General features: G+C 43.7%; 10 non-coding genes and 1 pseudogene across 10 annotated transcripts; all 11 read right to left on the bottom strand.

The window, feature by feature from the left end:
• Positions 1-1023: 1023 nt before the first annotated feature.
• Positions 1024-1240, bottom strand: LOC143528135 (small nucleolar RNA U3). The gene has a single exon (XR_013134370.1). It is a non-coding gene; the product is annotated as a small nucleolar RNA U3 (small nucleolar RNA).
• Positions 1241-2272: 1032 nt separating this feature from the next.
• LOC143528247 (small nucleolar RNA U3) lies at positions 2273-2489 on the bottom strand. Its single transcript, XR_013134419.1, has one exon. It is a non-coding gene; the product is annotated as a small nucleolar RNA U3 (small nucleolar RNA).
• A 1039-nt stretch (positions 2490-3528) lies between these two features.
• LOC143528243 (small nucleolar RNA U3) lies at positions 3529-3745 on the bottom strand. The gene has a single exon (XR_013134418.1). It is a non-coding gene; the product is annotated as a small nucleolar RNA U3 (small nucleolar RNA).
• Positions 3746-4786: 1041 nt separating this feature from the next.
• On the bottom strand, positions 4787-5003 carry LOC143528129 (small nucleolar RNA U3). Its single transcript, XR_013134368.1, has one exon. It is a non-coding gene; the product is annotated as a small nucleolar RNA U3 (small nucleolar RNA).
• Positions 5004-6047: 1044 nt separating this feature from the next.
• Positions 6048-6264, bottom strand: LOC143528239 (small nucleolar RNA U3). The gene has a single exon (XR_013134415.1). It is a non-coding gene; the product is annotated as a small nucleolar RNA U3 (small nucleolar RNA).
• A 1036-nt stretch (positions 6265-7300) lies between these two features.
• LOC143528025 (small nucleolar RNA U3) lies at positions 7301-7517 on the bottom strand. The gene has a single exon (XR_013134338.1). It is a non-coding gene; the product is annotated as a small nucleolar RNA U3 (small nucleolar RNA).
• A 721-nt stretch (positions 7518-8238) lies between these two features.
• LOC143528054 (small nucleolar RNA U3) lies at positions 8239-8383 on the bottom strand (annotated as a pseudogene).
• Positions 8384-9415: 1032 nt separating this feature from the next.
• Positions 9416-9632, bottom strand: LOC143528123 (small nucleolar RNA U3). Its single transcript, XR_013134367.1, has one exon. It is a non-coding gene; the product is annotated as a small nucleolar RNA U3 (small nucleolar RNA).
• Positions 9633-10664: 1032 nt separating this feature from the next.
• Positions 10665-10881, bottom strand: LOC143528234 (small nucleolar RNA U3). Its single transcript, XR_013134414.1, has one exon. It is a non-coding gene; the product is annotated as a small nucleolar RNA U3 (small nucleolar RNA).
• A 1032-nt stretch (positions 10882-11913) lies between these two features.
• LOC143528121 (small nucleolar RNA U3) lies at positions 11914-12130 on the bottom strand. Its single transcript, XR_013134365.1, has one exon. It is a non-coding gene; the product is annotated as a small nucleolar RNA U3 (small nucleolar RNA).
• A 1032-nt stretch (positions 12131-13162) lies between these two features.
• Positions 13163-13379, bottom strand: LOC143528230 (small nucleolar RNA U3). Its single transcript, XR_013134413.1, has one exon. It is a non-coding gene; the product is annotated as a small nucleolar RNA U3 (small nucleolar RNA).
• Positions 13380-13501: the final 122 nt, after the last annotated feature.

Here is a 13501-nt window from a genome sequence, read left to right as displayed (position 1 = left end):
GCCATACTGTCACAGTCCTTTAATCGTCTCACCACGTTTCACCATAGCGCTAAGACGCTCTTGTCAATCTGCAATCACGTGAAAATTTTACAGCTTGCTCAGTGCGCTCAATCGTTATGCTCACTGAAAGATATAATCCAAATTGTACATGTAACATGTCGACATTCACTATCAGTAGTGACATTTAAGAATGGTTGATTAAAGACTGAAACAAGTTGAATGTTTAAACTTCATTTTCATCTAATACTCCACCTGGAGTCTGTGAGGTGTACACGGTAGCATTAAATACGAGATATGAAAGACAGAGACGTTTCTAACCAAAAAAGCTATTTTTTTTAGCATGACAGGCTTATGAACAAGGATTGACAAAATGATTATATTCCTTAACAAATCCTGTATATCAGCGTGAGGCAGACAAAAACACAAAGGTAAGTGCAGACCCAAGAGTGGTGGAACAACCTAACCCAAGACAAATAAACGTCTCAAGGTGTGAAGAGCATCTTCAGAGAAACAGAAACCTCTGTAGGCCTTCCACTGCCAAGCACCTGCTCTCACTATTTGGGGGGGGATTGGTAGCCGTGGCCTAAAGGTCTAAGAGATGGACCTAGGCCCCTAAGGTACAGCAACCGACAATAACCTCGGCTGAAGTGCGCTCGATCAATCACTCGACCGCCGCCCGGGTGCCGCAGCTGGCGTGTGCCCACTGCTCCGGGTACATATGAGTTGGCTCCGGGTGGGTTAAGGTGCAGAGAGTTGCTGAAATAACTTCAAGTTTTAGTGCAGCAGCTCCCTAGTGGACAATCCGTGACTTTACAAAACGCAGGCAACAGCACGCCCCCTAGAGCACACATGGGAAAGTGTTTATAAGAATCCCACAGCTGAAAAACGCTGACTAAATGCGTTGATTTGACACGCGTGGAGGATTGCTTTATGACATCATAAAGCACACGCAAAACTAAAGTACAAGAAAAGAAAAAAAAACCAAACAAGTGAAGCTTCTCTTTAGACTGTAAATAAGAGCTAACCACTCTGAACATGCTTTCTCCCTCCTAACCTGCGTAAACGCAGGAGGAACGTTCATCAATGACAAAGAGCGTATGATTACAAATCATTACTCGTTGCCCGATTCGCGCTAAGGAGAAAACATCTCAGCTCATCATCGTGGTTAGGGAGACGTAACACTTTCGAATCACATTTCTCAGTTAGAAACTATAGAAATGATCCCTGAAAGTATAGTCTTAACTTCCAAGCCATACTGTCACAGTCCTTTAATCGTCTCACCACGTTTCACCATAGCGCTAAGACGCTCTTGTCAATCTGCAATCACGTGAAAATTTTACAGCTTGCTCAGTGCGCTCAATCGTTATGCTCACTGAAAGATATAATCCAAATTGTACATGTAACATGTCGACATTCACTATCAGTAGTGACATTTAAGAATGGTTGATTAAAGACTGAAACAAGTTGAATGTTTAAACTTCATTTTCATCTAATACTCCACCTGGAGTCTGTGAGGTGTACACGGTAGCATTAAATACGAGATATGAAAGACAGAGACGTTTCTAACCAAAAAAGCTATTTTTTTTAGCATGACAGGCTTATGAACAAGGATTGACAAAATGATTATATTCCTTAACAAATCCTGTATATCAGCGTGAGGCAGACAAAAACACAAAGGTAAGTGCAGACCCAAGAGTGGTGGAACAACCTAACCCAAGACAAATAAACGTCTCAAGGTGTGAAGAGCATCTTCAGAGAAACAGAAACCTCTGTAGGCCTTCCACTGCCAAGCACCTGCTCTCACTATTTGGGGGGGGGTTGGTAGCCGTGGCCTAAAGGTCTAAGAGATGGACCTAGGCCCCTAAGGTACAGCAACCGACAATAACCTCGGCTGAAGTGCGCTCGATCAATCACTCGACCACCGCCCGGGTGCCGCAGCTGGCGTGTGCCCACTGCTCCGGGTACATATGAGTTGGCTCCGGGTGGGTTAAGGTGCAGAGAGTTGCTGAAATAACTTCAAGTTTTAGTGCAGCAGCTCCCTAGTGGACAATCCATGACTTTACAAAACGCAGGCAACAGCACGCCCCCTAGAGCACACATGGGAAAGTGTTTATAAGAATCCCACAGCTGAAAAAGGCTGACTAAATGCGTTGATTTGACACGCGTGGAAGATTGCTTTATGACATTATAAAGCACACGCAAAACTAAAGTACCAGAAAAGAAAAAAAAACCAAACAAGTGAAGCTTCTCTTTAGACTGTAAATAAGAGCTAACCACTCTGAACATGCTTTCTCCCTCCTAACCTGCGTAAACGCAGGAGGAACGTTCATCAATGACAAGGAGCGTATGATTATAAATCATTACTCGTTGCCCGATTCGCGCTAAGGAGAAAACATCTCAGCTCATCATCGTGGTTAGGGAGACGTAACACTTTCGAATCACATTTCTCAGTTAGAAACTATAGAAATGATCCCTGAAAGTATAGTCTTAACTTCCAAGCCATACTGTCACAGTCCTTTAATCGTCTCACCACGTTTCACCATAGCGCTAAGACGCTCTTGTCAATCTGCAATCACGTGAAAATTTTACAGCTTGCTCAGTGCGCTCAATCGTTATGCTCACTGAAAGATATAATCCAAATTGTACATGTAACATGTCGACATTCACTATCAGTAGTGACATTTAAGAATGGTTGATTAAAGACTGAAACAAGTTGAATGTTTAAACTTCATTTTCATCTAATACTCCACCTGGAGTCTGTGAGGTGTACACGGTAGCATTAAATACGAGATATGAAAGACAGAGACGTTTCTAACCAAAAAAGCTATTTTTTTTAGCATGACAGGCTTATGAACAAGGATTGACAAAATGATTATATTCCTTAACAAATCCTGTATATCAGCGTGAGGCAGACAAAAACACAAAGGTAAGTGCAGACCCAAGAGTGGTGGAACAACCTAACCCAAGACAAATAAACGTCTCAAGGTGTGAAGAGCATCTTCAGAGAAACATAAACCTCTGTAGGCCTTCCACTGCCAAGCACCAGCTCTTACTATTTGGGGGGGGGGGGTGGTGGTAGCCGTGGCCTAAAGGTCTAAGAGATGGACCTAGGCCCCTAAGGTACAGCAACCGACAATAACCTCGGATGAAGTGCGCTCGATCAATCACTCGACCGCCGCCCGGGTGCCGCAGCTGGCGTGTGCCCACTGCTCCGGGTACATATGAGTTGGCTCCGGGTGGGTTAAGGTGCAGAGAGTTGCTGAAATAACTTCAAGTTTTAGTGCAGCAGCTCCCTAGTGGACAATCCGTGACTTTACAAAACGCAGGCAACAGCACGCCCCCTAGAGCACACATGGGAAAGTGTTTATAAGAATCCCACAGCTGAAAAAGGCTGACTAAATGCGTTGATTTGACACGCGTGGAAGATTGCTTTATGACATTATAAAGCACACGCAAAACTAAAGTACCAGAAAAGAAAATAAAAAACCAAACAAGTGAAGCTTCTCTTTAGACTGTAAATAAGAGCTAACCACTCTGAACATGCTTTCTCCCTCCTAACCTGCGTAAACGCAGGAGGAACGTTCATCAATGACAAGGAGCGTATGATTATAAATCATTACTCGTTGCCCGATTCGCGCTAAGGAGAAAACATCTCAGCTCATCATCGTGGTTAGGGAGACGTAACACTTTCGAATCACATTTCTCAGTTAGAAACTATAGAAATGATCCCTGAAAGTATAGTCTTAACTTCCAAGCCACACTGTCACAGTCCTTTAATCGTCTCACCACGTTTCACCATAGCGCTAAGACGCTCTTGTCAATCTGCAATCACGTGAAAATTTTACAGCTTGCTCAGTGCGCTCAATCGTTATGCTCACTGAAAGATATAATCCAAATTGTACATGTAACATGTCGACATTCACTATCAGTAGTGACATTTAAGAATGGTTGATTAAAGACTGAAACAAGTTGAATGTTTAAACTTCATTTTCATCTAATACTCCACCTGGAGTCTGTGAGGTGTACACGGTAGCATTAAATACGAGATATGAAAGACAGAGACGTTTCTAACCAAAAAAGCTATTTTTTTTAGCATGACAGGCTTATGAACAAGGATTGACAAAATGATTATATTCCTTAACAAATCCTGTATATCAGCGTGAGGCAGACAAAAACACAAAGGTAAGTGCAGACCCAAGAGTGGTGGAACAACCTTACCCAAGACAAATAAACGTCTCAAGGTGTGAAGAGCATCTTCAGAGAAACATAAACCTCTGTAGGCCTTCCACTGCCAAGCACCTGCTCTCACTATTTGGGGGGGGGGGGGGGGGGTTGGTAGCCGTGGCCTAAAGGTCTAAGAGATGGACCTAGGCCCCTAAGGTACAGCAACCGACAATAACCTCGGCTGAAGTGCGCTCGATCAATCACTCGACCGCCGCCCGGGTGCCGCAGCTGGCGTGTGCCCACTGCTCCGGGTACATATGAGTTGGCTCCGGGTGGGTTAAGGTGCAGAGAGTTGCTGAAATAACTTCAAGTTTTAGTGCAGCAGCTCCCTAGTGGACAATCCGTGACTTTACAAAACGCAGGCAACAGCACGCCCCCTAGAGCACACATGGGAAAGTGTTTATAAGAATCCCACAGCTGAAAAAGGCTGACTAAATGCGTTGATTTGACACGCGTGGAGGATTGCTTTATGACATCATAAAGCACACGCAAAACTAAAATACAAGAAAAGAAAAAAAAACCAAACAAGTGAAGCTTCTCTTTAGACTGTAAATAAGAGCTAACCACTCTGAACATGCTTTCTCCCTCCTAACCTGCGTAAACGCAGGAGGAACGTTCATCAATGACAAAGAGCGTATGATTACAAATCATTACTCGTTGCCCGATTCGCGCTAAGGAGAAAACATCTCAGCTCATCATCGTGGTTAGGGAGACGTAACACTTTCGAATCACATTTCTCAGTTAGAAACTATAGAAATGATCCCTGAAAGTATAGTCTTAACTTCCAAGCCATACTGTCACAGTCCTTTAATCGTCTCACCACGTTTCACCATAGCGCTAAGACGCTCTTGTCAATCTGCAATCACGTGAAAATTTTACAGCTTGCTCAGTGCGCTCAATCGTTATGCTCACTGAAAGATATAATCCAAATTGTACATGTAACATGTCGACATTCACTATCAGTAGTGACATTTAAGAATGGTTGATTAAAGACTGAAACAAGTTGAATGTTTAAACTTCATTTTCATCTAATACTCCACCTGGAGTCTGTGAGGTGTACACGGTAGCATTAAATACGAGATATGAAAGACAGAGACGTTTCTAACCAAAAAAGCTATTTTTTTTAGCATGACAGGCTTATGAACAAGGATTGACAAAATGATTATATTCCTTAACAAATCCTGTATATCAGCGTGAGGCAGACAAAAACACAAAGGTAAGTGCAGACCCAAGAGTGGTGGAACAACCTAACCCAAGACAAATAAACGTCTCAAGGTGTGAAGAGCATCTTCAGAGAAACATAAACCTCTGTAGGCCTTCCACTGCCAAGCACCAGCTCTTACTATTTGGGGGGGGGGGGGGGGGGGTGGTGGTAGCCGTGGCCTAAAGGTCTAAGAGATGGACCTAGGCCCCTAAGGTACAGCAACCGACAATAACCTCGGCTGAAGTGCGCTCGATCAATCACTCGACCGCCGCCCGGGTGCCGCAGCTGGCGTGTGCCCACTGCTCCGGGTACATATGAGTTGGCTCCGGGTGGGTTAAGGTGCAGAGAGTTGCTGAAATAACTTCAAGTTTTAGTGCAGCAGCTCCCTAGTGGACAATCCGTGACTTTACAAAACGCAGGCAACAGCACGCCCCCTAGAGCACACATGGGAAAGTGTTTATAAGAATCCCACAGCTGAAAAAGGCTGACTAAATGCGTTGATTTGACACGCGTGGAAGATTGCTTTATGACATCATAAAGCACACGCAAAACTAAAGTACCAGAAAAGAAAAAAAAACCAAACAAGTGAAGCTTCTCTTTAGACTGTAAATAAGAGCTAACCACTCTGAACATGCTTTCTCCCTCCTAACCTGCGTAAACGCAGGAGGAACGTTCATCAATGACAAGGAGCGTATGATTATAAATCATTACTCGTTGCCCGATTCGCGCTAAGGAGAAAACATCTCAGCTCATCATCGTGGTTAGGGAGACGTAACACTTTCGAATCACATTTCTCAGTTAGAAACTATAGAAATGATCCCTGAAAGTATAGTCTTAACTTCCAAGCCACACTGTCACAGTCCTTTAATCGTCTCACCACGTTTCACCATAGCGCTAAGACGCTCTTGTCAATCTGCAATCACGTAAAAATTTTACAGCTTGCTCAGTGCGCTCAATCGTTATGCTCACTGAAAGATATAATCCAAATTGTACATGTAACATGTCGACATTCACTATCAGTAGTGACATTTAAGAATGGTTGATTAAAGACTGAAACAAGTTGAATGTTTAAACTTCATTTTCATCTAATACTCCACCTGGAGTCTGTGAGGTGTACACGGTAGCATTAAATACGAGATATGAAAGACAGAGACGTTTCTAACCAAAAAAGCTATTTTTTTTAGCATGACAGGCTTATGAACAAGGATTGACAAAATTATTATATTCCTTAACAAATCCTGTATATCAGCGTGAGGCAGACAAAAACACAAAGGTAAGTGCAGACCCAAGAGTGGTGGAACAACCTAACCCAAGACAAATAAACGTCTCAAGGTGTGAAGAGCATCTTCAGAGAAACAGAAACCTCTGTAGGCCTTCCACTGCCAAGCACCTGCTCTCACTATTTGGGGGGGGGGGGTTGGTAGCCGTGGCCTAAAGGTCTAAGAGATGGACCTAGGCCCCTAAGGTACAGCAACCGACAATAACCTCGGCTGAAGTGCGCTCGATCAATCACTCGACCGCCGCCCGGGTGCCGCAGCTGGCGTGTGCCCACTGCTCCGGGTACATATGAGTTGGCTCCGGGTGGGTTAAGGTGCAGAGAGTTGCTGAAATAACTTCAAGTTTTAGTGCAGCAGCTCCCTAGTGGACAATCCGTGACTTTACAAAACGCAGGCAACAGCACGCCCCCTAGAGCACACATGGGAAAGTGTTTATAAGAATCCCACAGCTGAAAAAGGCTGACTAAATGCGTTGATTTGACACGCGTGGAAGATTGCTTTATGACATCATAAAGCACACGCAAAACTAAAGTACAAGAAAAGAAAAAAAAAACCAAACAAGTGAAGCTTCTCTTTAGACTGTAAATAAGAGCTAACCACTCTGAACATGCTTTCTCCCTCCTAACCTGCGTAAACGGAGGAGGAACGTTCATCAATGACAAGGAGCGTATGATTATAAATCATTACTCGTTGCCCGATTCGCGCTAAGGAGAAAACATCTCAGCTCATCATCGTGGTTAGGGAGACGTAACACTTTCGAATCACATTTCTCAGTTAGAAACTATAGAAATGATCCCTGAAAGTATAGTCTTAACTTCCAAGCCATACTGTCACAGTCCTTTAATCGTCTCACCACGTTTCACCATAGCGCTAAGACGCTCTTGTCAATCTGCAATCACGTGAAAATTTTACAGCTTGCTCAGTGCGCTCAATCGTTATGCTCACTGAAAGATATAATCCAAATTGTACATGTAACATGTCGACATTCACTATCAGTAGTGACATTTAAGAATGGTTGATTAAAGACTGAAACAAGTTGAATGTTTAAACTTCATTTTCATCTAATACTCCACCTGGAGTCTGTGAGGTGTACACGGTAGCATTAAATACGAGATATGAAAGACAGAGACGTTTCTAACCAAAAAAGCTATTTTTTTTAGCATGACAGGCTTATGAACAAGGATTGACAAAATGATTATATTCCTTAACAAATCCTGTATATCAGCGTGAGGCAGACAAAAACACAAAGGTAAGTGCAGACCCAAGAGTGGTGGAACAACCTAACCCAAGACAAATAAACGTCTCAAGGTGTGAAGAGCATCTTCAGAGAAACATAAACCTCTGTAGGCCTTCCACTGCCAAGCACCAGCTCTTACTATTTGGGGGGGGGGGGGGGGTGGGGGTTGGTAGCCGTGGCCTAAAGGTCTAAGAGATGGACCTAGGCCCCTAAGGTACAGCAACCGACAATAACCTCGGCTGAAGTGCGCTCGATCAATCACTCGACCGCCGCCCGGGTGCCGCAGCTGGCGTGTGCCCACTGCTCCGGGTACATATGAGTTGGCTCCGGGTGGGTTAAGGTGCAGAGAGTTGCTCATCATCGTGGTTAGGGAGACGTAACACTTTCGAATCACATTTCTCAGTTAGAAACTATAGAAATGATCCCTGAAAGTATAGTCTTAACTTCCAAGCCATACTGTCACAGTCCTTTAATCGTCTCACCACGTTTCACCATAGCGCTAAGACGCTCTTGTCAATCTGCAATCACGTGAAAATTTTACAGCTTGCTCAGTGCGCTCAATCGTTATGCTCACTGAAAGATATAATCCAAATTGTACATGTAACATGTCGACATTCACTATCAGTAGTGACATTTAAGAATGGTTGATTAAAGACTGAAACAAGTTGAATGTTTAAACTTCATTTTCATCTAATACTCCACCTGGAGTCTGTGAGGTGTACACGGTAGCATTAAATACGAGATATGAAAGACAGAGACGTTTCTAACCAAAAAAGCTATTTTTTTTAGCATGACAGGCTTATGAACAAGGATTGACAAAATGATTATATTCCTTAACAAATCCTGTATATCAGCGTGAGGCAGACAAAAACACAAAGGTAAGTGCAGACCCAAGAGTGGTGGAACAACCTAACCCAAGACAAATAAACGTCTCAAGGTGTGAAGAGCATCTTCAGAGAAACAGAAACCTCTGTAGGCCTTCCACTGCCAAGCACCTGCTCTCACTATTTGGGGGGGGATTGGTAGCCGTGGCCTAAAGGTCTAAGAGATGGACCTAGGCCCCTAAGGTACAGCAACCGACAATAACCTCGGCTGAAGTGCGCTCGATCAATCACTCGACCGCCGCCCGGGTGCCGCAGCTGGCGTGTGCCCACTGCTCCGGGTACATATGAGTTGGCTCCGGGTGGGTTAAGGTGCAGAGAGTTGCTGAAATAACTTCAAGTTTTAGTGCAGCAGCTCCCTAGTGGACAATCCGTGACTTTACAAAACGCAGGCAACAGCACGCCCCCTAGAGCACACATGGGAAAGTGTTTATAAGAATCCCACAGCTGAAAAACGCTGACTAAATGCGTTGATTTGACACGCGTGGAGGATTGCTTTATGACATCATAAAGCACACGCAAAACTAAAGTACAAGAAAAGAAAAAAAAACCAAACAAGTGAAGCTTCTCTTTAGACTGTAAATAAGAGCTAACCACTCTGAACATGCTTTCTCCCTCCTAACCTGCGTAAACGCAGGAGGAACGTTCATCAATGACAAAGAGCGTATGATTACAAATCATTACTCGTTGCCCGATTCGCGCTAAGGAGAAAACATCTCAGCTCATCATCGTGGTTAGGGAGACGTAACACTTTCGAATCACATTTCTCAGTTAGAAACTATAGAAATGATCCCTGAAAGTATAGTCTTAACTTCCAAGCCATACTGTCACAGTCCTTTAATCGTCTCACCACGTTTCACCATAGCGCTAAGACGCTCTTGTCAATCTGCAATCACGTGAAAATTTTACAGCTTGCTCAGTGCGCTCAATCGTTATGCTCACTGAAAGATATAATCCAAATTGTACATGTAACATGTCGACATTCACTATCAGTAGTGACATTTAAGAATGGTTGATTAAAGACTGAAACAAGTTGAATGTTTAAACTTCATTTTCATCTAATACTCCACCTGGAGTCTGTGAGGTGTACACGGTAGCATTAAATACGAGATATGAAAGACAGAGACGTTTCTAACCAAAAAAGCTATTTTTTTTAGCATGACAGGCTTATGAACAAGGATTGACAAAATGATTATATTCCTTAACAAATCCTGTATATCAGCGTGAGGCAGACAAAAACACAAAGGTAAGTGCAGACCCAAGAGTGGTGGAACAACCTAACCCAAGACAAATAAACGTCTCAAGGTGTGAAGAGCATCTTCAGAGAAACAGAAACCTCTGTAGGCCTTCCACTGCCAAGCACCTGCTCTCACTATTTGGGGGGGGGTTGGTAGCCGTGGCCTAAAGGTCTAAGAGATGGACCTAGGCCCCTAAGGTACAGCAACCGACAATAACCTCGGCTGAAGTGCGCTCGATCAATCACTCGACCACCGCCCGGGTGCCGCAGCTGGCGTGTGCCCACTGCTCCGGGTACATATGAGTTGGCTCCGGGTGGGTTAAGGTGCAGAGAGTTGCTGAAATAACTTCAAGTTTTAGTGCAGCAGCTCCCTAGTGGACAATCCATGACTTTACAAAACGCAGGCAACAGCACGCCCCCTAGAGCACACATGGGAAAGTGTTTATAAGAATCCCACAGCTGAAAAAGGCTGACTAAATGCGTTGATTTGACACGCGTGGAAGATTGCTTTATGACATTATAAAGCACACGCAAAACTAAAGTACCAGAAAAGAAAAAAAAACCAAACAAGTGAAGCTTCTCTTTAGACTGTAAATAAGAGCTAACCACTCTGAACATGCTTTCTCCCTCCTAACCTGCGTAAACGCAGGAGGAACGTTCATCAATGACAAGGAGCGTATGATTATAAATCATTACTCGTTGCCCGATTCGCGCTAAGGAGAAAACATCTCAGCTCATCATCGTGGTTAGGGAGACGTAACACTTTCGAATCACATTTCTCAGTTAGAAACTATAGAAATGATCCCTGAAAGTATAGTCTTAACTTCCAAGCCATACTGTCACAGTCCTTTAATCGTCTCACCACGTTTCACCATAGCGCTAAGACGCTCTTGTCAATCTGCAATCACGTGAAAATTTTACAGCTTGCTCAGTGCGCTCAATCGTTATGCTCACTGAAAGATATAATCCAAATTGTACATGTAACATGTCGACATTCACTATCAGTAGTGACATTTAAGAATGGTTGATTAAAGACTGAAACAAGTTGAATGTTTAAACTTCATTTTCATCTAATACTCCACCTGGAGTCTGTGAGGTGTACACGGTAGCATTAAATACGAGATATGAAAGACAGAGACGTTTCTAACCAAAAAAGCTATTTTTTTTAGCATGACAGGCTTATGAACAAGGATTGACAAAATGATTATATTCCTTAACAAATCCTGTATATCAGCGTGAGGCAGACAAAAACACAAAGGTAAGTGCAGACCCAAGAGTGGTGGAACAACCTAACCCAAGACAAATAAACGTCTCAAGGTGTGAAGAGCATCTTCAGAGAAACAGAAACCTCTGTAGGCCTTCCACTGCCAAGCACCTGCTCTCACTATTTGGGGGGGGATTGGTAGCCGTGGCCTAAAGGTCTAAGAGATGGACCTAGGCCCCTAAGGTACAGCAACCGACAATAACCTCGGCTGAAGTGCGCTCGATCAATCACTCGACCGCCGCCCGGGTGCCGCAGCTGGCGTGTGCCCACTGCTCCGGGTACATATGAGTTGGCTCCGGGTGGGTTAAGGTGCAGAGAGTTGCTGAAATAACTTCAAGTTTTAGTGCAGCAGCTCCCTAGTGGACAATCCGTGACTTTACAAAACGCAGGCAACAGCACGCCCCCTAGAGCACACATGGGAAAGTGTTTATAAGAATCCCACAGCTGAAAAACGCTGACTAAATGCGTTGATTTGACACGCGTGGAGGATTGCTTTATGACATCATAAAGCACACGCAAAACTAAAGTACAAGAAAAGAAAAAAAAACCAAACAAGTGAAGCTTCTCTTTAGACTGTAAATAAGAGCTAACCACTCTGAACATGCTTTCTCCCTCCTAACCTGCGTAAACGCAGGAGGAACGTTCATCAATGACAAAGAGCGTATGATTACAAATCATTACTCGTTGCCCGATTCGCGCTAAGGAGAAAACATCTCAGCTCATCATCGTGGTTAGGGAGACGTAACACTTTCGAATCACATTTCTCAGTTAGAAACTATAGAAATGATCCCTGAAAGTATAGTCTTAACTTCCAAGCCATACTGTCACAGTCCTTTAATCGTCTCACCACGTTTCACCATAGCGCTAAGACGCTCTTGTCAATCTGCAATCACGTGAAAATTTTACAGCTTGCTCAGTGCGCTCAATCGTTATGCTCACTGAAAGATATAATCCAAATTGTACATGTAACATGTCGACATTCACTATCAGTAGTGACATTTAAGAATGGTTGATTAAAGACTGAAACAAGTTGAATGTTTAAACTTCATTTTCATCTAATACTCCACCTGGAGTCTGTGAGGTGTACACGGTAGCATTAAATACGAGATATGAAAGACAGAGACGTTTCTAACCAAAAAAGCTATTTTTTTTAGCATGACAGGCTTATGAACAAGGATTGACAAAATGATTATATTCCTTAACAAATCCTGTATATCAGCGTGAGGCAGACAAAAACACAAAGGTAAGTGCAGACCCAAGAGTGGTGGAACAACCTAACCCAAGACAAATAAACGTCTCAAGGTGTGAAGAGCATCTTCAGAGAAACAGAAACCTCTGTAGGCCTTCCACTGCCAAGCACCTGCTCTCACTATTTGGGGGGGGGTTGGTAGCCGTGGCCTAAAGGTCTAAGAGATGGACCTAGGCCCCTAAGGTACAGCAACCGACAATAACCTCGGCTGAAGTGCGCTCGATCAATCACTCGACCACCGCCCGGGTGCCGCAGCTGGCGTGTGCCCACTGCTCCGGGTACATATGAGTTGGCTCCGGGTGGGTTAAGGTGCAGAGAGTTGCTGAAATAACTTCAAGTTTTAGTGCAGCAGCTCCCTAGTGGACAATCCATGACTTTACAAAACGCAGGCAACAGCACGCCCCCTAGAGCACACATGGGAAAGTGTTTATAAGAATCCCACAGCTGAAAAAGGCTGACTAAATGCGTTGATTTGACACGCGTGGAAGATTGCTTTATGACATTATAAAGCACACGCAAAACTAAAGTACCAGAAAAGAAAAAAAAACCAAACAAGTGAAGCTTCTCTTTAGACTGTAAATAAGAGCTAACCACTCTGAACATGCTTTCTCCCTCCTAACCTGCGTAAACGCAGGAGGAACGTTCATCAATGACAAGGAGCGTATGATTATAAATCATTACTCGTTGCCCGATTCGCGCTAAGGAGAAAACATCTCAGCTCATCATCGTGGTTAGGGAGACGTAACACTTTCGAATCACATTTCTCAGTTAGAAACTATAGAAATGATCCCTGAAAGTATAGTCTTAACTTCCAAGCCATACTGTCACAGTCCTTTAATCGTCTCACCACGTTTCACCATAGCGCTAAGACGCTCTTGTCAATCTGCAATCACGTGAAAATTTTACAGCTTGCTCAGTGCGCTCAATC

Source organism: Brachyhypopomus gauderio, chromosome 1 (assembly GCF_052324685.1).
Source record: "Brachyhypopomus gauderio isolate BG-103 chromosome 1, BGAUD_0.2, whole genome shotgun sequence".
NCBI lineage: Eukaryota > Metazoa > Chordata > Actinopteri > Gymnotiformes > Hypopomidae > Brachyhypopomus > Brachyhypopomus gauderio.
The sequence above is the reverse complement of the archived record's forward strand: the minus strand, read 5'-3'. Positions and strand labels throughout refer to the sequence as shown.